Source organism: Crocodylus siamensis, chromosome 15, assembly GCF_052110815.1.
Source record: "Crocodylus siamensis isolate JL-2025a chromosome 15, ASM5211081v1, whole genome shotgun sequence".
In the NCBI taxonomy this organism is placed as follows: domain Eukaryota; kingdom Metazoa; phylum Chordata; order Crocodylia; family Crocodylidae; genus Crocodylus; species Crocodylus siamensis.
In genome coordinates this window covers 20,980,484-21,004,892 of record NC_143409.1, presented here as the reverse complement: position 1 = coordinate 21,004,892, position 24,409 = coordinate 20,980,484, and the positions used below count along the sequence as shown (strand labels likewise).

Genomic DNA, 24,409 nt, shown 5'->3' with positions numbered 1-24,409 from the left:
TTCAGCTGCTGCCAAGACATGGTGCCTTTCACCTATAGACTATTAGTTAAATTCTAGTATGGATTCATGTGTGCATGGTCTCATTGACATGGTTGGCATGTTGAAATTAATGTGTAATCTTGCTCCAGTCCCTATTGTTCTGGTATATTCTGCACCAAAACTACTATTATAGTCTGAGCTAGTTGATGACTAGCACCATGTTCAGTTTCTACTAGGAGAATCACCACTCTGCCAGTAGAAACCAGGAGTATATGGACATTCCAGCTTTTTCTTCTAGAATGAAAATGGCCCTTCCAAAAGGAAAATAACCCAGCAACAACTAGATAAATCACTCCCAGGAGAGTCTCTTGGGAGAATCAATGCCTGCAGAATTTTCTGTGGGCTAATTCCTCCAGCAGGCCTGCAGGGAAAATCCCCCATGCCTTCCAAAGACTGGCATTACACTGGTGTAGAGAAGGAACAGCTGCCCCTCCCATAAACCAGAAGGGGAGGAAAACAACCACTGGTGTGCTCCCTGCCTCTTCCCCAAATTGGTTACTGCCTTTCCTGGGGAAGGGGCTGGAGCTTTAGACTCATAGAAAGTTTGGGTTCGGAGGGACCTTAGGAGGGCATCTAGTCCAACCCCCTGCTCAAAGCAGGACCATCCCCAACTAGATCGTCCAGCCAGGGCTTTGTCAAGCCAGGCCTTAAAAACCTCCAAGGATGGAAATTCCACCACTTGTGTAGGTAACGTGTTTCCAGTGCTACACCACCCTCCTAGTGAGAGAATTTCTCCTAATCTAACCTAAACTTCCTTTGCTGCAACTTGAGACCATTGCTCCTTGTTCTGTCACTGTCACCACTAAGAGTCTAGTTTCATCCTCTTTGTACCCTTCAGGTAGTTAAAGGTTGCTTTGCCCCAGTGTTCCCTCTGCTCTGCTCCCGGAGACCAGAAGCAGAGTGGAGAATTGTGTTTCCTTCCCATTCCCCAGAGCCTGGTTTGGGGAAGGTGCAGGGAATCTTTCTACACTGCTCCACTCTCCTGGGGGGAAGGGTGGCACAGGCACTGTTCCCCATGCCTTCCCCAGACTAGGATCAGCCTGGTTTCAAGGAGGCATGAAGAGCAAAGGAGAAAGGGCAGCTCCAAGATGAACACCTGTTCACTCCTTTTGGAAACATTTCTATTGGTAAAAATTTCTGAGAAACCTCCACCAGTAGAAATGAGCACCTGTTTGTGGCCTGTGATTAGCAGTCTCTACAGGGCAAAAAAAAAATTGAATTGATTTATGGAATAGCAGTAGCCTCTCCTTGTCAGGTTTTTGGGGGCCCTTGACAGAGCAAAGTGAAGATGTAGGTGTTTCTGAGACAAACCTACAGCTTCATTTTCCAAGGCAGACGATACTGCATCTAAAATGAATATTAAAATTATTTGAAAAGTCATATGCAAATTAATCCGCCCCTAATAAGCCTCATTTATGCGAGTAGTCTGTTTTGTTGTTGTTTTTTAAGGATTGCTTGTATAGTGGGATTCATTATTGCATCCTAAATTGTAAATATATTATTCAAGTTAGAGACTGTAGGACATCTAATAATGTATTTTTCTATGATTTTCCAAGTTCTTGCTGTCTATTCTTCTTTTGACACTTGTGTGCTATGTACCACTGCTTAAACACATCTATGTTCTGAAAAAACAGAAGAAAATGCGAAGTAATGAAATTTGTTGATTACAGATCTATTAGGAAAGTTAAGAGTGTAAGGGACCTCAGAAAAACTCTAACACTGTTAAGCAAATGGAAAGCATAGTACCAGGTGACATTGGGTAATGAAGATTGGTAGAAGCATTGGTAATGTTCATGTTGTTCATGTACTAATTAGCTATAACTCCTCAGAAAAATTGCTTAATTGCATTTGTAGAAAGCTTAGTGTAAATAACCAATTTTCTTGAAGATAATTTTATAGATAAGGATGAAGAACAGGATTTAAAAAATGAAACCAGAAGTCAGAGAATACTTTGCCATTATTCACAATAAAAGGTATTCCCTCACCTGGATTGCTGTGCTCAGTTCTGGGCATCCCTTTTAGCAGAAGTATTGGAGAGAAAGGATAAGAATTGCTGGAATGGAATTTGCTGCTAGGAGAGATCATTGTGGCAAGAAACTCTGTAGGATTCAAACACAGGATTAGACATTTCATTGTAAAATGAGAACACCTCTGGTTAGAAGAAATAGGATAAAACATTTATAAGAAATATATATTCTAGCTTTGGGGCAGAATTTAACCACTAACTGAAGGTGATTAGAAAGTGTCTTTTACTAGAGGCCAGTTACTCCACTATGAATTTTCTCTTGCCTTTTCTGATGTAATTAGTACTGGCCACTGTGGGAAGCAGGATAGGGAACAGATGAAACACTGATCTTAGCATGACAAATGAGGTGTGTAACTTTCTCCTTCCAATCCACAGAAAAATTATTGGTGCAGCAGTAATCTCTATACTGAAAACCAAATGTAAACCGAATGTATTTATGTACATGTTCCTCAGTGTTGAAATTTCCATTATAATGAAGAAACTCTGTAAGGCAGCCTGCAATTCCTAGCTGATTGTGAAATCTCACTATGGCCTTAGTGTTTATCTTGCTGAACATCTTACAGAAGTGTAACCCTTCTGCTGGGCACCAGTCAGCAGCAACAAGGGCCAGGTTCAATTGTGGGGTACTAAATATATTTTACCTTGGCTTGAGCCCCCACCCAGACAACCTGAAAAACACTAAATAAATTGCTAGGAGGGATTGCTAGGAATTGCTATGTGTTCCATATAAACAAAAAACCCTCCTCACAAGCAGTGTAAACACAAAAAGATCTTTTACAGAAGACAGAAAAACACCAAATGCAATTTAAAACACTACTAACTACAGAGTAAAGTATACAAGTGGCACACATTGGGCAAGACTTCATCCATACCCTGACAATCTGGGACATTGGGCTCCCCAACAGTGAGTAGACAATACAGTGGACAATGAGCTGAATATGATCCAGCAGTGTGCCCTTGTTGCAAAGAAGACTAATGGCATACCAGGCTGCATCAGTAGTTTTGTTGCCAGTAGGTCAAGGGAAGTGATTATTCCCCTCTATTCAGCACTGGTGAGGCCACATCTGGAGTACTGTGTCCAGTTTTGGTCCCCCCGACACAGAAAGGATGTGGACAAATTGGAGAGAGTCCAGTGAAGGGCAACAAAAATGGGTTGGGGCCTGGGGGACATGACTTATGAGGGAAGACTGAGGGAACTGGGCTTATGTAGTCTAGAGAAGAGAAGACCGAGAGGGGACTTAATAGCAGCCTTCAGCTACCTGAAGGGTGGTTTGAAAGAGGATGGAGTTGGACTGTTCTTAGTGGTGGCAGATGACAGAACAAGGAGCAATGGTAGTAAAACACTGGAACACATTACCCAGAGAGGTGATGGAAGCTATCCTTCTTTAGAGGTTTTCAAGACCTGGATAGACAAAGCTTTGGGTAAGATGATCTAGTTGGGGATGGTCCTGCTTTGAGCAGGGGGTTGCACTAGATCAGAGGTTCCCAACCACCAGGGGATTGGGAGCCATCATTTAGCAGCTCCAGGAGCAAAAGTGAGAGAACCTTAGTGAACTGTTCTTATATACCTGGTGTGACATCACCCAAGCCTTGTCCAATCAGCATCCTCTGGCCAATGAAGCCAAAGGGTTTTACATCTGGGTTTTTCCCAGATACAGGCCCCAGCTTGCCATGTGCTCAGCACATGGCCAGATCAACAGGGCCCATCTTACCCACATAAAAACACATACCCACCCCCAAGTATATGTGTGATAGTTACAGAAGCTATAGCAAAAAATAGCTGTCTGCACAGAAAATAGTTTTAGTGTAAAGTCAGGGAAACTATCAAGTCTAGCTCTTAAGAAAAGGAAAAAATTAACCTTCTGCTGTCCTTCATGACAAGTTCCTGAGTAAAGCTTTTTACCACTCCCTGCAGCTTGCCAGCCAGTTATATTACTTGGAGTTGTATTTGGAACTCCAAGTTTGAATTTGGAACCTTAGAAATATCAAATGGTCTTAACCCAATAAGCCATGGCAAAAAAGTTTAGAGCTTTCCTGTATCTTTCTTTCCTAAACTATCTCAAGTTTTCAGAACATTTAGTCGGAGTGTGTAAAACTTGGTACGTTTCTTATATATATGGCCAGATTCTCTGCCCTCATTGGTTTCCTTTGCCATTCCTGAATGATACTAAAGGATTGCAATCTACCTACATCTGAGAAGATGCGAGTTCCTTTGGGAAGGAGAATTTTCAGCTGGCTTGTATACAAACAGTCTTCCCCCTATATCCTCATCTTTGCACAGGCCTTGGGCACATGACACAGTTTTGCCATCAGTAGTTCTGTCGATTTCCAACAGCCAGTGCCACTAAAGGTTTATGTCTGCTGTGCTACGATGCACTCAGAAAGAGGAGAGAACTGCTCACACCCCACTTACTTGTTGTCTTGTGCCAAGCCTGGTGAGGCAACTCTGAAGGCACCCTGTATAGTCACTCATGAGATACCTGTGGGCAGCATGCTTGAAAGCAGATGCATGGGAAACCTTGGTGTGGCTTCACTAGCACATTTCTTAATTTGACTTATGCAAATGGAAAAAGATTGTCAGGACGTAATTTAGGAGCACCTAAATCATGAGAGTACATGTATATAATGGTGCATATGACACCACTCTGCATCCTTACCATTAGTGTATGCACTGGATAGCAGCAAAGAAAAGCTTAATTTAAGATGAGATGTACTCGGGATGGCAGTTATCTATGTATTTAGGTGTCTGAGGAGCACTAGAGAGGTCTCATGACAAGGCTCCACCTTAGAAGGATAAAGTTCCCAATAATTGTTGCTGCTTGCTGTATTCTATACATTGTGAAGCAAGAAAGGAACTTTTCCCCAGGATGGCATTGGAGGGGAGAGACGATCCACTAATTTTGAAGTCTGACACAAGGTCTGTAAGTAGAACCTAGCATGGTGCTGTGAGGCAGTAGGAGGCCCTAACAGAGCACTTTAATGTTGTGCCTCAACTGTGTTGCCTGTGACTTTAAAACAGCACAACCTTGACAGGAGAAGGGGTGTGTAATCTACCTGCCCGTGTAGGTAGACATCCAAATTTGAAGCTGAAATTCAAAAATAAAGCTTTTCTTAGAGGTAACACACAGTGGTAAAGTGCTTAACACTTAAGAGAACAAGTAGAAACAAAAAGAAGCTTCATGCAACTAATCAGGACTGCAATCCAAAATTTTGGGAGAAAGAAAACACAGTATTCCCTACTGACTGCAGGATGAATGAATAAGTAAAGACCCCTTAAACTTTACTGTTGATTATCTAGAGACATCTTATTAAACAATGCAGCACTTGAGACCCTTGGGCACTGATTTTCCTTTTGTTTTTTAAGTGTGTAAGGGGTGCTAAAGTCAAACTAGCTGGGCAGGGATATGCCATTGGCTCATTTTGGGAAGCAAAAAGAAAAATTGCATCATATAAGGAAGCTGTCATTGCTGTCCACTGAAGCTGTCCATTACTGTCCTGGGTGTTGAGCAATACCTGTGTCCAAGGAGGGGTAGTCAATACGTCTTTAGGTCACTATCTTCCTCCTTGCTATGGAGATTGGTTGTTACACCCTCAGGGTCTCATAAGGTTTCTCTCAATGTGCCCGTAGTCAGGGCTGGGTTAGCTGTTAGTGAAACATTAAGCTCCCTTGAAAAAAAGATGTTACAGGAGAGGCTTAAAACCATTCTTTCCATAGGACTATCCCTTGGCATATCTATTAGTGCCTAGTCAAAGATCTCTCATTCTCTTTTTGTATCCCTTTGCCTGCAGAAAACCAGCAATCTTTTTTTATGCATATCTGAGTTTAAGTTGCTTCAGACTGAGGCTTGGACAACCCTGGTCCCTAACAAAAAGAGCACCTACTTTCTGCCCCATGCAGAAGCACAAGATTGTGATCACATACTTGTTCTTGTTGTTAACCATGGAAGCTACATATGTTTGCTTCCAGGGACTAAACCTTTTTTTTTAAAACAAAGGAAGATTATAACAGGAGAAATGGGAATGTAGATGGGCTTTTTCTTGGTTTGCATTTTGGGCAGTGGAGTCCTGAGCACTAGAGGAATTGTGAGATTGCTGTTGGAGAGGATCACTACATGCTCTCTGGCTGCCATTCATCAGTCACCTGGAGACGAGTTATTATTCAGCTAAAAGAAATTTAAGGGCTCCTATACACATGTGGGGAGGCTGCTCTGCTGCGCTGTAATTACTGCCCTCTAGCAGACCCCAGCATCATATGCATCAGTGTCCCTGTGCTGATGTGGGGCATTTTAAAACTTGTTCAATGAGCTTTAGTTCATAGCGCCCTGCTGCCATTTTTCAGCATGGGGACACAGATGCGTGTGACACTTCAGGCTCTTTTAATTAGCCTGGCTCTTGGAACTGCACTAATTAAGTGCCTCTCCCTCCCCCACCTCCCAGAGCATGTGTATGAACACCCGGAGGTTTTATTAGCCTAAGAGCACTTTGTACAGATACCTGCATACTTCTGTTGACAGAACTGAACTTTAGTCAATACAACTTTCCAGGGCACAGGCCATAAAGAACACATTTGGGAAAATGCAATAGGGGCAGGGAGCTGCAGACCTGGCTCTACCCAGCTAGTTCACAGCTGATGCCTAGTCCTCATGTGCACTATAGTTTGTTGTACATCAGAACAGCCATGAGAACTAGCCTGATAATTGAAGCGCACACTGGTTCCCTGACTGTTCCCACCCTTCCTCACCTAGCAGATTTTGGCTCAGGAAGGATTCTAAACTATTTATTAGCTATAATATAGTAGAATGGATGCTTTCCAACTACTGTATTTACTCAATTAGAAGATGAGGTCACCCCCCCCAAAATTTAACATGGGGGGGAAAGCCCCTCACCTTACAATAAAGCGTAAAAGGGGGGGGCAGTCTCCTGTCCTCCACATTGTTTCTCCTTCTCTCCCCTCTCCTCTGCCACACTTCTCCTTACTTTTGCTCTGTGCCAGCAGGCTCTGTCCTCACTGCAGTTTGGAGTATGTGCTCCAGCCCAGCCATGTAGTAGCAGTGATGGCTACACACTGCTGTTATGGGGCTGGTTTGGAGCTACGCTCCATGCCCAGGGATAGAGCCTGCTAGCTGAGACCAAAGATAAGGTCAGGGGAAGACACTTTGCTGGGGGTGTGGAGAAAGGAGGTGTGGAGACCTGAAGCTGTGGGAAGCAGAAGCAACATGGAGGCGGGTAACAGAGGAAGGGGGAGCCAGAGGCTGTAGTGGGGGAAGGCACAATGGGAGAGTGCCAGTGCACCCCCAAAATGGCCATGCTTGCTGCTTATGTGATGGGCAGAGGGGGCAGGTGGGACCTCCAGTGCCCCCCCTGCAAGCACCAGCTGATCGCTACAGCCACTTCCAGGCCAGCGCTTGCTCCCAGAAGCAGCTGCAGCCACTCCTGGAAGCAGCTGCAGCAATTGGCCATTGCAAGATTTCCCCTACCCCCCCATCTGCAGGATTGCCCACAGGGGACTGACCTCCCCCCTCCCCCCAGTCAGTGGGACTGGTTGCAGGAGGGGCACATACCCCCACCCCCGACTAAGGCGGCACCAGTTGCCCATGATGGGAGGTAAGTGGAGGGGGTGTCAGGCAATAAGGGGCAAGCTGCTTGCTTCTCAGTGCCTGCCCTACCGTCTCTACACTGCCTTCCCCTTTTCTGCCTGTCCCCCACCACCTCCCACTGCCTGCCCCACTATTGCCCCCCATGACCCATCCTACCATGTGTACCCCTACTGTTTCCTCCACTGTCTGTCCCCCCTACCACCTGTAGTAGTAGGGGTTGCTCATTTAGGATGACCCCCAATAATTAGATTCTACATATGGAAAATCTATAGATTTATTATAATTTTCCATGCATAAAATCTAATTATTGGGGGGATCATCTTATATTCCAGGTAATCTTGCATACAGGTAAATACTTTTGGTTTTCTTCCCTTTCACAGAATGCATAATTGCAGAACGCATTTGCACTAGTATGCAAGGAAGGGTGGCAGCGGTAGCAGGCAACAAATTCTGAACTGTAGGTAGGGGCTAATTAATGTCAGTAACTTCAAGAAGCAAAACTTTGGCCTACTTCTCTATATTCATACCTGTGGAACATAAGCTTCATCTCCTGATACTACACATTAGAAGAAGAGCGGCACTGAACCGCTGTATAACTATTATTCACAGCAGTCATATTTATTAGTGCTAGTCTGCCAGGCCCCTTTGCTGAATCAGCACTCCTAGAAGCAATACCTCCTATTAGGCAAATGACCGGAGTATTGCTTCCCGGAGTGCTGATTAAGCATACAAGGCACCCATAGCCCACAGACACAGCTGAGGAAAATTAGTTATAACACCTTTAAAAAAAAATATTAAAAAAATACACTTCCCTTCTGAATCTCAGTGATCAGTTCCCACGAAGCCATCCTCTACTACCTCCGAAATGGGTTTCAGACCTAGAATAAGGCGAGAAGAATACCTTGCAGTTTGCCACGGCTTCTTTCAAGGAGCCAGTTTGTAACAAAGCTAACAGGAATACAGCATTTCTTTGCAGACTGAAAACTTGCTCACATGATAACTCATAAAACTATGCATAATAGTACTCTCTGGTGACTCTTTCCCCCCCCCCCCACACACACACTTAACCCTTTAGTTTTGCCAAGGGCCTTTAGTGGGCCCTTGGCAAACAAACTCATGGGCCCTGGGCCAGTCAGGACCCCCTCTCCCCACCCTGGTGCTGCCGCCTGTGGGGGGCAGGGCTTGGAGTAACCACTGCAGCTATGGCAGCTGCTTCCTAGAGGGGAGGGGAGGGGAGGGGAAGGGAGGTGGGTGGGACCATTCGCACCACTGCTGCAGATGGAAGGACTGGGCCCCCCTAGGCATGTGTCTAGTTTTCCTATGCATTAATCCGGCCCTGTCTGCCACAATAGTATTGTTTTAGTTGTTGAAAGCTGACAGTGTGCTTAGTGCAGTATAAAAAATTGACAAAAATATGCCCCTCTGCTAAGGCAGTTGCAATATACATCACTTCATGTGGGGGTGGAACAGCCTTTTTGCATTTGCCCATTACACACAGGCATACAATTAATGTATGAACATCTTGATCCCACACAAGGCCCCATGCATAGTGCAAGTTGCCAGGTACTTTCAACCCTATACTAGACAACTAATCCACATTTTTGTGTGTGTGGTTTTTTTTAATGCTGTTTGCAAATTATATTTCCCACAGAAAGCATTTTATCCTCCACATGTTGGCTGCAGGCCATAGGTACTCAGTCTTTGAAGTGTTGCTTAGTGTTGGCACTGGCCTGCAATCAAGAAAGCACTCAGATGGGTGAGCAAGGCTGGAATCGCCAGTGGGGGAAGAAGGGAGGCTAAGGATGTGCAAGCAAAAGGTGTAGCACTTCCTGCTCACTGAGTTTAGGTTGCTGCTGTGCTGCAAGTATAAGGTCAGATATATGAATATACCAGAACTCCTGTTAGGCAAAAGGTGGGGCATGTGGCAATGAGACTGGCTGTATCCTTGTATTTTCAACATTGGGGTCGCCTTAATTTGTTCTGAGCCAGACTATGATGGGCTAGCAGGACAAGTTATGTACAGTTCAGTGGCATGGATAGGCCGAGGAGTTGTTATAACCAGGGCCCTTTTTGCAGTCCAGCTGAGATCAGGATAGGTGTAGGAGCATATATCTCTCTATGACAGTTATTGAGGTGTCAGGAAGGCTGTCATACCAAGGAATCTGCTCTGTCCTCTAGGACAGTAGAGGAGATAAATGTGTGGGGACAGCACAGGAAAGTCTGATTTAGCAGGGTTTTGTTTGGACATCCAAAACCTATGCCAAACAGAGGTTTTAAATAGTTGGGAGCGTTGAATTGTGTGAAGCTTATAAATTCAACAGGACTCCAGCCTGAAGGTAAACTGCAGAGCTAGTTAGGAATTTGACACCTACTGAATTTAGAAGATCTTGTGCTGTGGAGTTTAGGAGGCTGACGAGGCTGATGTGGGAAGCTTCTCCATAGCAGAGCTTCCAACAGTGAAAACCGATAGGCCATAATCTACTGCAAGTTGCTTAAACTTTAAGTTATTGGGAGTTTGGGAAATCAGAGCTGTGTTTTACTTCAAAATGAGGCAGATCACCTGCACATGAGGTGGAAAGAACAGGAATCATCTAGTTCCTCAACGGAGAGCAGGAATAGTGCGGAAGTTCTCCGCCCTTCCCCCCACTCTCCCATTTACACCGTTCCGGATTAGTATTTACCAAATCTGATAATTTATGCCACTTTTTAATTTGCTCCATACACAAACGGAACAGTTTGCAAAGTACAGGTGTATTTATCTTGAAAACATCAACCTCCAAATAGTGTTGTTGCAAGAAATACAATTGGGAATGTTTCTTAGCTTCTGGATATGGAAGGATAATGCCAACCTTCTGGATCCTGCCCCTGTAGAATAATATGTCATCCTTGTCTTCCTTCTAGGAGCCCAGGGCACTCCGCATCATATCCCAAACAAGGTGGGGATATGATAGATAAATCTAGCTGAAAGACCTAAGGCCTCCTCGTGCCTTTCTTGCAGCTTCAGAGGAAACATTAATTTTCCATAAGTGCATTGCAGCAAATCTGTCTTTAATATAATTTTCAATGTTCCAATAAAGCTCCTTGCCTTTCAGTTGGTTTCTCCCATAATCCCATATCACTGATGAGTTTAGACAATGACAAATGGCAAACTGTCTGACTCTGCCATGTTCTCTCACTCTTTCTCCCTTTAGCTACTTTGTTCACACTGGTAGTTCAGCATTCCTTTGCTAAGTACCCTGTAAAACTTTTGCTGTTTTTTTGTAATAAAAGTGTGATGGGCTAGTTTGGTCTTATCCAATTTGTATTATCCTGACATATTTTAGCTGCTGATGTTTCCAAATGAGAAACCTAGCAGTTGAGACTTTCCTCCTCACCCCCCACTCAAATCCTAAACTTTGGTGACACCTGAAAGTGTACTTAAAACTCTTAATTTTGTTATTACAAAATTAAGTCATAGTTGTTATCATTCAGCCACTTCTTTTCATCCTAGGCTGTGATCTTTGATTTTGCTTCCTTCTGCTCTGTCTTTACATTTCCCCAGAAAAGCCATGATGAAAGCCACTGAACAGTCATTTCTCAGTCTCCTGCTCCCTTATCTTGATGCGGTCCCAACATCTTGGACTAAGGGGTAACCGCCATCTTGACAGCTGGCTGCCCTTTGTTTGGCTCCACCCATCAGTGCTGATTAAGGGAGTAGACCCTGGAGGGGGGGAGGGGCAGCTGCCATCTTGTCTGCCTCCCTCTTCATGTTGCCCCACCAGTCAATGTTGTCCTCTCCTGGGTGGCCTGTGAGGTCCACCGAGAAGGGAAGACTTAATAAAAACTTTTAAAAACTTTTCTTTTGCAGATTTTGCAGGCAACCCCATATTTTGTGGCTTCTGCAAAATCCACAAAACTGTGACTTAGGTAGGTCCCTACCTGTCGTTCCTAGTACGGTAACCCAGCAATAGCCCAGGTCAGTACATTTCACTGGGTACATCTACACATGCAATTAATGTGATGCAATAAACTCTAGAGTGGTTCAAGCCAGAGTCAGTTGCTACCAAGTGTATAGTCTATACATGCCTCTGGGACAGCAGCAGTTTGACCCAGGGCAGAACAGGCACCTGGCTTGCTGTGCTGACTGGACACAATTTACACCCACAGTCACTGTTTACATGTGCATTTCAGTGCAGTAAAGTATACTCCACCATAAGATAGTACTATTCCTGACAGTACTATACCAAGGCAGAGTTAATTAATTTACAGTGCCCTAATATTGGCACACTGTAGATGGTGATGCTTTTCTGTGGAGCTAATTAGTAATGCACATGTGTAGATGCACCCACTGTCTCCTCCTGTTTAAAATGTTCCCTGTTGCTGTGGAGCTATCACTTCCTGCTTTACCTTGTATAGCTCTTCCTTTTCCTGCTTTGCCTCTCTTTTCTTCTTCAAGTTTTTCAGCTGGCAAGACTGGAACAGAATAGAGGAACAGATTTGTATTCAGAAATTTCAGTCTCTGGTGGTTCTTGTATTTTTGGCTTCCCTGCTGGAGAAAAATGCTCGAAAGTGATGTGGTTTTGTTGCTTTGAGCAGTGTCCTAGGTACCAAGAAAATGCATGTGTAGTCACTGATTAGTTCCTACTAGGTAATTGAATTTGGATTTGTAGGAAATTTAGAAGGCTTTCAGGAATCGTAGTTGGTATTAAATTACTTTGAACATTAGGAATCCAAACTAGTGCAGCTGTCCATTCTTCATTACGAAAAACCTCCATAAGCACTATAGCATCTGAGAGGAGCTATTTTGTGGAAAACCATTAGAGGAAACTAATTTTTTTTCCTAATGCAATTTCCACTAATTTCTTAGCTGCTGGGCAGAAAAATAACATGAATCAAATTTTTATATGATCATGCTTAAAATCTGAAGTCAGAAGCCATTGCAAGCAAGCAACTTGAGAGAATTTTATACTACATGCTATCTTGCTTCCCACCACACATAATACGTACTCTGACTTAACAAAGAGAGAGGTGTTGTTCTCTTGTTTGTAGCAGAGAACGACACTATTTGTTTTGAAACAAAGAATTATTGGCCTGTGAAGACTGACTGGATGCCTTTAATTATTAAAATTGCTGCTGCTTTTTGTGTGTGGATCAGGAGATCTAAAGCATGAGCCCTTTTCCCCCATGTTTTATGCTTTTATCTATAATGAGAAGAATCAGGTGAATATACAAAAGCACACAAAAAAACTAAAGATGGCTATTGTGACAGAATTCTTCTTTCTTCATTGCAAATGGCATAGGTACACATTCTGCCTCCTGAACTTGCTCTCCATGTTCTTTCCATGAAGGAATGTTGAGGTCGTGGAAAGTAGCGTAATAAAGGGCAAGTACTTCATTTAATTTCATAGTAGTTTACTACAGAAATTAGTGCTTGTCTTCTCAAGGTTAATTTCTAATGTATTTTCCCCCCTCTCTACTCCTTACAGGACATGAGCACAGGTGAGAGACACGGTACCTAAGTCAATATTGCTCCAAAGGCATGTGTGTGCTGTAAAAACAGAGAAACAAGAGAGTGCAACATAAAGGCCCATAGTGGCTGAATGTGGGATTCCCACCAGGGGGAGAACGTAGTTCTCTGGTGAGTGGTGGTATTGTTATTGTTATTGTTGTTATTATTCTTATGATAATGATGATGTCCATTACTTGGGCAGAATGGCCTTCTATTCTCTAATACTACTAAAATACCTTCAGAGGTGGATTTAAATGGAATACAAGCACTGTGGTGTTAGCATAAATTAGAGGAAAGAGATGTCACTTATTTTCATTGAAAAAAAGGGGTATGATTTCAAATACAGTCAAAACTTCCACTATTTAAAAAAAAAATGGAAATGGGTGCAAAGAATAAAACAGATTATAGGATTTGGAGTGAGGAAGAAGTATATTAGCACTGACTGTAAGGGTTGCTGTCTCTCTCCTGAAGTATTGATTGTAGGAAGAGGTGAGCCTATCCCAGATAATTGTTTGCTTGTGAGTGCAAGGAATGGCTCTTGGGACCAAAGTTGCAACTATTTTTATATTTATCACCTATATATCTACCTCGTAATGTCATGGCACTTGTCACTGTATTGGCTTGTCAAACACTGGTGTCATGAAATTAAATCATAATGCCATCATACTGTTTGCCATCACCTGAAACTGATCTTGATTCCTTTTAAACATCTGGGGCTAGGGACAGAAGCTATACATAAAGTGGTTTAAGTGTTCAGAAACTGGTTTAAGCCTGTAACAGAATAGCAGCTCAGTGTAGATAAACCACCCTCAAAAATGACTGAAACTGGTTATGAAACTTCTATCACAGACTCCTTCCTGGTTCAAGTTAAATCACAGGCCCCAGCATAGGCTGTGTGTTTACTGCTTCTTCTTGCTGCCCCTGAGGTCTCTGGGACTTGCAGTCCAGACCCACAGCAGCAGGGCTCTTCAGGGTTGCTCATTACTTCTTCTTCCTGCTTCCAGGTGCCTCTGGGATTTGTAGTCCACGATCACAGCCAGCAGGACTCCACGGGGTTGTTTCCTTCTGTTCAATACATGCTCACTTCAGAGAGAGAACTATTCTTGTTCAAGTTTTTATGAATTCAGTGTCATTACCTTTTTCCTCACTCACCCCCTCCTCAGTCTGGCAGGGCCTGCCACCCTCTCCCCCTGCTACCTCCCCTCTGGCAGACCCTCCAGCTAGCTCTAGGCTGGGGCTTGGCCATACCCCCTCTCTGGAACAGAGAGGGGGGAAAAGCCTTGGAGCTGGCAGGTTGGGAGGGAGTTGTGCTATAGTGCCCCCCCAGCTTCCATCTTGAACCACTGAAAGAATGTGCCTGCATTTCCCGAGTTAAAAGTGAATGTCTGTTTGCTTGCTTGCCAGTTCAATCTCTGCAGCTTAAACTAACTTGCAGAGACTGAACTGATTTTGACTATCTGTACTGAGCCCTGGTGCTGCACTTTGGAATGCAGGTCTGCCCCAGAAGATTGGAGGCCTGACAAAATCTGAAGTCTTTCTGTTAAGGTTTCCAAGAACAGAAAAACTCCAGCCTTCTGCAGATATAGATTTTCAGTTCTTTCTCAAATTGAAACAAACTGCCTAAGTATCACAGCAGATAATCTTTAAGAAGACAATCCCATTGTCTTTTTGGATGTAATTGTAATAAAATATAAAAAACAATTCTGCCACCTGATTTTCCAGTGTCTTACTCTGCAAATAATCATGTTAATTTTTATGGAACCACTTGCAGAAAAGGAGCGAGTAAGATGGCAAAATCAGGCACATAAATTAGACAATGCTGCCTGAGGGAGGGACATTAGAACTTAATTGGTACGATATTACCACATTGGTAAGTATCTTAAAGTAAATTTTCAAAGCATGGCAAAGGGTTTAACCACATATGTCATTCAAGTCAATGGGAGTCACGGAGATAAAACCCCTGTAGTAGTTCTTTGAAAATGTATCTCTTGGGTGTTTATTTCATCATCTAAAATATAGAGCATAATGGATAGTTGGTGCATGAATACAAAGTTTTAAGTCCCTCTAGGGACTCTGCTAACAGCATAAACTATGAGAGTGTATCTTAGTTGTTTATGAACAGAAGCAGAGTCCCAGGAGTGATATACAGCTATAAATTCACTCCAGTCTGTGGCTATCTATTGTTATTTGTAATAGAGAGCAATTTTCACTTAAAACCACTTCCTTGAAGAGCCTTAACTGAGGAGCTTCACCTGAAAATCAGATCTAGTAGATAAAAGCTTTGATGAAGAAAGGACTCTGTTTTCTATATCAGTAATCTTTGTATGTATTTATCAAATTCATATGCTTGATTCAGTAAATCAGTACACAGATGGGCCGATGAACACATCGGGTTTGCAAGAATACACAGACATTTTATTTACTTCATTAGGTGATCATCAAATATGTTGTTCTAATGCATTAACATTACATGTTTTTGAAGAATGTTTTATTGATGCCATAAGCCACAGTGGCTTATCTGACGCATTGTATCCAGTATCAGTAATACTACTGTTGATTTGTAGTATTAAAAGACTAGAGGATTTCATGAAAATTCAGTGTGTTTATTGGTTTAAAGTGGCAAAATGCTTCTTATTCAGGGATAAATGCCCCCCACCCCAACCCTATCCAAGCAAAGATGTGTCATAATATTTCGAAGGAAAAGCTCTTTCCAGGTCTGAAGATCTATTGCACAGGGACTGTCCAACTTCCAAGTGGCTGGTTGTTGCAAGCCTCTTAGGACACACGAGCAAGGAGGCCATATACCCTCCCTCCCACCCTGTGCCTCCCTGCTGCTCCATTCACCTCGACTGCTACATCCTGTTCTCAGGCACCCCTGCCATTGCAGCATGCTCCTGGGTGCCCATCTGCTGCACTGTACACCCCGCTGCCATACTCTGGCTCACCCTTAGCTCCCCTACTTCACTGAAGGCTACTCTGTTACTGTACTGTCAACCCTGGGTGGGGAGGGGGAGCCTGAAGCCCCTGGATGCTTCTGAACCTGGGGGAAACAGCAGCTGGGTGGGAACCTGTGAGCTGTAATTTTAATCCCTTGCAAGCCACCAGTTGGACAGCCCTTCACTATACCATATTTCAGAAGTAAATGTAGAAATTGATATAAAAATAAATAGAAAATAATGGTGTAGTGTCATTATGAGTCATCTAAAAAAGTAACATATGATTATTTTGATTACATTGTGTGTGTTGGTGAAGGCAGAAAGATATGATACATATATTCATTGTAGGTTGATAAACTATGTAGTCCAAACTCATAACAATTAGCTGTCAGTTGATATAGCTATTGTTGACTAGAGCAGAAAGCTGCAATATATATTCAAGTGTTGCATGAAAGAATAAGTGTTGTCTAACCAATCAGGTGATTGTGACAGCTAGTCAATAAGTTAGTAAGACAAGGGACCATAGGCAATCTTATAGTTCTCCACAGGATACCAATACTTTGAGTCATACAGAGATCTTAAGTAAGAGTCCTCTTAATTTTTGTTCTCATGGTGCAGTGATTTTTGGCTGAATGGATTCACCACTTTTTGCATTTGATAATGTTTCAGAAGGAGTTGGTTTTCCAGACTTGATAGTATATTTTATTTAAATTGTATACACATTGCTAAGAGCATAATGTTGCCCGACACATTATATTTGTTGTTAGCTTGTGGGAGTGTCTTTAATACTTTAACAATACAAGAGGGGACACCATACAAATACATCTAACTATAAGGAAAATTTTTACTTTCTCCCTTTTAGGAAACTTCTCTCTTTCCCCCCTCTTTTTTCTTCTTTTTCTCTTCTTCATTTTTTTCCACCCCTCCTTTTTTAAGTTGTCATATTGAACATGTGTTCATTTAAAGGGAGTGTTTGCATGCGTCTGTATAACAACTATTTCTTTCAGAGAAAAGAGGTACACATCATTTGTAATGACTCTTGTATTCAGTAATGGTTTTTATTGCACCTGTGACAACCAGAGTCTGTTATATTAGATATACCTCATATTAAGATATTCTGTATGTCCTTGTACACCCTAGGTCAGCCCCAGGTATAGAAGCACAATGCTAGGAAGGAACAGTATGATGATCCAACCCTAGAGATATGGTTGCCATGTGTTTAGGGCAAAAGCATCAAGTGAAGCATTTGTGAGCTGCTCCAAAGCATTTTAGAACCTGGTTTTCCTCATTCTCAGTCAAATGTACTCTCTGCTAGTCCATGATGTTGTCAGAGTACGAAACAAAGGGCTCCTGCTCCTCTTTATCTTATCCTTTAATCAGCTATTTTCAGCCTCATTCCTTTTCAACCTTTCCCAATTTCAGTACTGAAGATGCATTTTTTTTTTTGGGGGGGGGGGGGAAGTAGTTAGTGTCTTCCTTCTACTTGTAGCTGTAGTTCATTACCTTAAAAAACAAACGAACAAACAAAAAAAGAACCTTTACCTTTATAAATCTTCATGTATGAAAGGAAGAAGAGAGCTGGAGTGCAAGTGAATTTTTGTGGCAGAATGTGAAAAACTCCAAAATGTACACGACCTATTTTTTAACTTTAATTTCAACAAGGCTAGCAAAGCTTTCCCCTGCAATAGTTGGCAGCTACTGCTTATGTTATGATTCGTGTGTTCCATTATTTAAATGGTATAAATTTTGAAGTGCTCCATTTATCTAAACAAATTTGTAGTGATGGTTAGAAGCTGGAAGGTAGGAAGCAGTTAATAAACACTTCTATCCATTAAATCCAGACTTAGCTTGATGTCTATTTTGAAAAAAACTAACTGGAATGGGTTCCATGATGTCCCTGTTATGCCATCAGGAAAGTGTTGTTTTTTTTTCTGTTGAAATAAGTACTTGACTCTAGTGTACTATCCTTTTCAGTACCTTATTTGGAACTGCTGTGTTTTTTTTTCATGGGATGATATTTCCTGAAGAGCTTGGGCTTTAGAAGTATAATGGAGTGTGATGGTATAGAATTAAATAGTTTATAAGTGAATATTGTTAGTTGTGTGCATAGCAATCTTTTTTCTCTCTGGTAATTACAGAGAAAACATAGAATAAAAAATCAATAATGGTAAATGACATGTTGGGATAATACACATGGCAGTCAGAAAATGGCATACAAGTTCTCATGTTCATCAGAACATTAAAACTGTACAAAATGGGTCAAGTGAAACATCTGGCAGTTTTCTGAGGTTGATCCAGATCAGAGTCTTTTTTTACAAATTCAAGTTCCTAAGGAGATGGCACAAAAATCGTTGTTAGTTTGACAGATCTGCCATGATTAGACCATCTTAACTTTTAATAATCCATTTTTTCAAAGGGGGAGGCACACTTCATACCATTCTGTTACACATTATAGGGTCTAATCATTAACCTCACTGCTGACTGGATTAGACCTTACAACATTTAGCTGTTTAGCTTATCCGGAGTTTGATAAAGACAAACTGGTTGTGTTCTTCCACATTTTCATAAAAAATGCAATCATTAAATATGCACTGAGTATTTTTTCCAAGTGTATTAAATATGTAACACCTTCCAACTTATTCTCCATGCCCAACATTATACAGAAAAACCTAATTTAGAAATCTTTAAGCTAGTTTACTTATTTAAAATATATATTTTCCTCTCCTTTCTCCAGTAGTCAGCATTCTTTAGCACCATGACATGCTCTGCCCATACCCCAGAACGAGAAACCTAACAACACATCAGAAAATATCTTAAGATGCATAATACCAATGTTACGGTTCTAAGGTTGAAGAACTTGCAATCTTCAAGGGTAAAATAAAATATTCTCTTCCACATGTAGCCATATGGTGCCACAGGTTATAAGTGCATGTATATACAGGGATGTTACTATGCATTTTTACTTTAAGCAGATGTAGTAAATAAGCTTTGAACAATATAATATTGAGGAAAACAGAAATTAAACCTAAGAAGTAGATTTCTTTTAATGCACCATATTAACTAGTCTTCTCAAGTTCATGTTAAATGAAGTCCAAGTTCAAAGATGTTTCTACAGATGCAGGGGTCTCTTTCAATTAACATAAATATGCTTTGGTTCTGCATTGATTTTTTTTTTTTCATAGCCACAGTGCCTCTGTTTTTTCCCACATTTAACATCAAGAAGAGTGGTTGCTTCTCAAGGAAGCGATCCTCAGTGCACAAGCTAAATCTATTCCAACACGGAGGAAAGGCAGCAAGAAGGCACAGCAGCCCCCCTGGCTCTCCAGAGACCTAGCGGACCTACTGTGGCTAAAAAGGAAAGCCTACAAAGGATGGAGGATGGGATTCACCTCCAAGGAGGATTACTCCGCACTGGTCCGGTCCTGCAGGGACCAAACCAGGAAAGTCAAGGCTGCAACTGAACTCCAACTAGCTTCAGGCATCAAGGACAACAAAAAGTCCTTTTTCAGGTATGTGGGGAGCCGGAGGAAAAGCAAGGGCAATGTTGGACCCCTGCTAAACCAGATGGGGCAACTGACAACTGACGCCCAGGAAAAAGCCAACCTATTAAATAGGTACTTTGTGTCAGTCTTTCATCAGTCACACAGGATGCCCATGCCTGCTATGGGACAGGGAAATCTGGGTGAGGGGGATCCCCTACCCTCCATCAATGCTGACCTCATGAAGAAACACCTTGAGAAGCTGGATACCTTCAAGTCAGCTGGCCCTGACAATCTGCACCCCAGGGTACTCAAGGAGCTGGCGAGCGTCATAGCCCAGCCCCTGGCACGGATCTTTGAAAACTCCTGGTGCTCTGGTGTAGTGCCCGAAGACTGGAAGAAGGCCAATGTGGTGCCGATCTTTAAGAAAGGGAGGAGAGTGGATCTGGCTAACTACAGGCCCATTAGCCTGACTTCTATCCTGGGGAAGATCCTAGAAAAGTTTATTAAGGAGGCCATCCTTGAGGGACTGGCCCAGGCTAACATCCTAAGGGATAGCCAGCAAGGGTTTGTTGCGGGTAAGTCTTGTTTGACCAATCTCATTTCCTTCTATGACCAGGTGACCTATCACCTGGACAAGGGAGAAGAGATTGATGTCATATATCTTGACTTCAAAAAAGCTTTTGATCTGGTATCCCATGATCACCTCTTGGCCAAACTGGCCAGTTGCGGCCTTGGCTCCACCACGATCCGCTGGCTGGGAAACTGGCTCCATGGTCGGACCCAGAGGGTTGTGATTGATGGCAGTCACTCATCATGGTGCCCTGTGACCAGTGGGGTCCCTCAAGGCTCTGTCCTGGGACCCATACTGTTCAACATCTTCATTAACGATGTGGACATTGGAGTCAGGAGTGGACTGCCCAAGTTCGCCGATGACACCAAACTTTGGGGCAAAGCATCCACGCCAGAAGACAGGCGGGTGATCCAGGCTGACCTGGACAAGTTCAGCAAATGGGCAAACGAGAACCTCATGGTGTTTAGCACCGATAAATGCAAGGTTCTCCTCCTTAGGAGGAAAAACCTGCAGCATCCTTATAGGCTCGGCAGTACTACGTTGGTTAGCACTACAGAAGAAAGAGACTTGGGGGTCACCATTGACCACAAGATGAACATGAGCCTGCAATGCGATGCTGCGGCTAGTAAAGTGACCAAAATGCTGGCGTGCATCCATAGATGCTTCTCGAGCAAATCCCGGGATGTCATTCTCCCCTTGTACTCGGCCTTGGTGAGGCCGCAGCTGGAGTACTGCGTCCAGTTTTGGGCTCCACAATTCAAAAAGGATGTGGAGAAGCTTGAGAGAGTCCAGAGGAGAGCCACGCGCATGATCAGAGGTCAGGAAAACAGATCTTACGATGACAGGCTGAGAGCCATGGGACTCTTTAGCCTGGAAAAGCGCAGGCTCAGGGTGATCTGATGGCCACCTATAAGTTTATCAGGGGTGACCACCAGGATCTGGGGGAACGTCTGTTCACCAGAGCGCCCCAAGGGATGATGAGGTCGAACGGTCACAAACTCCTGCAAGACCGTTTCAGGCTGGACATAAGGAAGAATTTCTTTACTGTCCGAGGCCCCAAGGTCTGGAACAGTCTGCCAGCGGAGGTGGTTCAAGCACCTACATTGAACACCTTCAAGAGTAAATTGGATGCTTATCTTGCTGGGTTCCTATGACCCCAGCTGACTTTCTGCCCTTTGGGCAGGGGGCTGGACTCGATGATCTCCCGAGGTCCCTTCCAGCCCTAGTGTCTATGAAATCTATGAAATCTTAATCAATTATGTGGAAATAGGAGTATTGATGAAATCTACAGATGATACTAAATTATGAGATGCTGCAATTAGCCATTAGGGAAATAAAAAGAATTGGTGAGATGTCTAATGTAGATTAAAAATAAGAATGTTGTAAGATCTCTAGTGATTAGATGTTCAGAACAATTAAATTGTTATCCTTATCTATGTTGTTATGCTGGGTTTACATATTGCTATGCCAGTAGAATTAGACTCAGCTGGGGCATGTGTTGCATCTAAGATGAAGCCACATGCAGACTAGAAAAGCTCCACCTAGTACACAGCTGATCAGCTGGTCTGTCCAGGACACTGTTGGCATATCACTCTGCTTTCTGGGCTGCTACCCCTTTAAACAAAGAGTCCAGTCTAAGGCATCTAGCCTGACACGTAATCTTCCAGAACTAGCTACCAAAAAGTCAGTCTCCCTCTCCCTCTCAACTCCCATGATGGTCACGTTCTAGACCAAGGAAAGTGTTGACCAGTAATGACAAGTGTGAGGCAGTAGGTGGGAGTCTCATAAGACCTGGACCTAGAGTACTGAAATCTGCAGAAGATAAGAATGATCATGGGACTAACCACTCTCAGAACCGAATGCAAAATGCATTTTTTAAGTTTTGCTTTCCCTCAACACATTTCTCTCTCATTTACAGCAAACCCACTCATACATAAACCAGCAAAGAAACCAACATCTTTTAAACTATTCAAGCTATTTCTTTCTTCACAAACTGTGAAGAAGGAAAGAGATGTGGTTTCCATTTTTAATTACTCAAGATGATCAGATTCTACAATGACAGCACACCTATTTAGAGATGTATTTGGTCGTAGTTTTGTGAATTCGTCAATGAAAAATCATAAAAAATTATTTAAAATATGTTTCTGTAGTATAACTACTATATTTATGTAGGAAAAGGAATGCATGCGTGAAGACTGAGAAAATGCTTCTAATCCACATATAACTAAATATATCTGTGAGAGTTAAAACTCTGTTCATTAGTATTTACCAGCAATTTAGTTTCATAATTCTGATTATGAAACAAAATTCTCATAAGACATACACTAGTGCCAAGCAGGGCACAGTGTGACCTAAGTTGAAGGATAACTAGGGTTGGGATCCAGGTAGGTAGAAGGTGGTGGACCATTGGTGTATTTTGTTTGTCAGGTAAAATAGTGTGGATCAGTGGCGACACAAGGGGTGCATGTGTACCCCCTGAGAGTGCTGATACACCCCCTGACAGGCTGCGCTCCCCACTTAGGCGATGGGCGGGGGGGCAGGCAGGAATGCTGGTGCCCCCCCCGCGAGCACCAGCCAGGGAGTGGGAGCGCTGCATGAAGCGCTGCAGCCACGTGTCAGCAAGATTGGCTGCGGGGGGGAGCCCCCTTCTGGTTACTGGGGGGGCATGTGTTCCCCCTGACTAATGTGGCACCAGTCACCCATGGTGTGCATTACAATAAGTGAAATGATCAGAGGTTAAAATAAACAGTTTCCTTTTCTCTCTCTCTCTCTCTCTCTCAAATAATTCAGTCTCTTCATAATTCAGTATCTGCTTCTAGAATCCTTACATGAGTTGAGTTGCTGTCACGTGAGTAAACCCCTAAAACCAGCTCTGAACTTTTCTGTAACCATGCAAAAGATTTTTGTTTCTTCTCAAAAGAAATCCTGGTTCTCAGGATCATCTGGGAAAACAAAGTATCTGAGCTCCTATGAGATCCCACTAAGTTTGAGAACTGAAGAAAGCAAATAGATTGGATCCTGGGGTACCTGAATAAGAACCCTAGGAAGGCAAAACTGTACAACTCCTGTGTGACTCTGAGTTTATCTCTAGACTACTGCATTCAGATTTAGTCCTCTTAATTTAGGCTATTAGTATAGTGAGCAAGGTTAATCTGACTATTATGAATAGCAGATCTCAAGAACATGTGTTCCAAAAGCTGGTTGAAGGTCTACAAAATGTGGATTAAAGGAGCCAATTCATAAAATATTATTTGGTCTGTTTCCATGGGATTCTTGAAGTATTTCCCACTGATAACCATTCTTTGTTTACAGTTTCTAAGACAGTTTTCACACTCTTGGAGCTCTTCCACAACCTTTTGTGCTCTTATTTTAAAATAAGCTTTTTTTTTTTTTTAAATAGAAAAACTCCTTTTGAAAATCTGAGATGAGAGGACATTGAATGTTTACATCTCTCTACATACACTACAATGACTTTCAGCTTTAACAAAAGCTTACTTGTTTGTCATGATTATTTTTATTTTTAATTATACTTTTCCAACCTAGACAGGGTATTGCATGATGATCATTTCCCGCCCCCCACCCCTCCCATAAATAGTTTACTGTTGAGTCTGTTAATGAAAGTCTTCAGTAGCGCTTTGTACAGTGACAGTACAGCAATTGGCATGAAGCAGGAAATGAGACTGAACAGTAGAACTAAAAGTGGCATGGCACTTGCCAATATCCATTCTTGTGGTTCGTCAGACTTAGAAAAAATATTGTTCAGCTCTATTACTCACTCCTTTTACCTCCTGCAACACTTTGATGCAGTCTTTCACAGTTTCCTTGTTTTCCTTGAAACAAGACAGTGAAATGCATCATCAGTATGGCCGATAAATCTAAAATCTGCGTGGACAGAGAAATAAAATAAAAGGACCGAAGGATTTGTTGAGAAATAAAACTAGAGGGCATCATGGAAATGCACTTCAGCAACATGAGCGTGTTGTATAATTAAATAATCCAATCTTTTTCAGTAATCTTATAAATTACTGAATAGAAAAATGATGATTGAGGAAAATTATGGGTTTTGCCCAGCAATATGTAAATAACATGACTCATAGTGTGCTATGATCTCAGCCATGTGATTTCATCTGCATTCATACTGATTCTGCTGCACTTAAAAGAAAATATTTTATAAATGATTATACTTTTTAACCCCCTTTTTGTAATTAATTAGAAAAAAGGAGACAAAGATTTACCCCAAATATGTTATTTCCTGCTTAAGTGTTCGCTG

At 42.5% G+C, this 24,409-nt stretch overlaps 1 protein-coding gene across 4 annotated transcripts in view; it reads left to right on the top strand.

Moving 5' to 3' along the window:
* SEMA6D (semaphorin 6D) overlaps positions 1 to 24,409 on the top strand; it is a 351,383-nt gene that overhangs the window by 62,609 nt on the left and 264,365 nt on the right. For 2 of the 4 annotated variants that reach the window (XM_090028633.1, XM_090028630.1), the window contains exons 2-3: positions 12,942 to 13,024; positions 13,128 to 13,279. The exons of 1 other annotated variant lie outside the window; for it this stretch is intronic. The gene's annotated coding sequence lies outside the window, so the exon portion shown is untranslated. The remainder of the gene's footprint in view (positions 1 to 12,941; positions 13,025 to 13,127; positions 13,280 to 24,409) is intronic. One more of the 4 variants, XM_090028631.1, reaches the window with a different exon arrangement.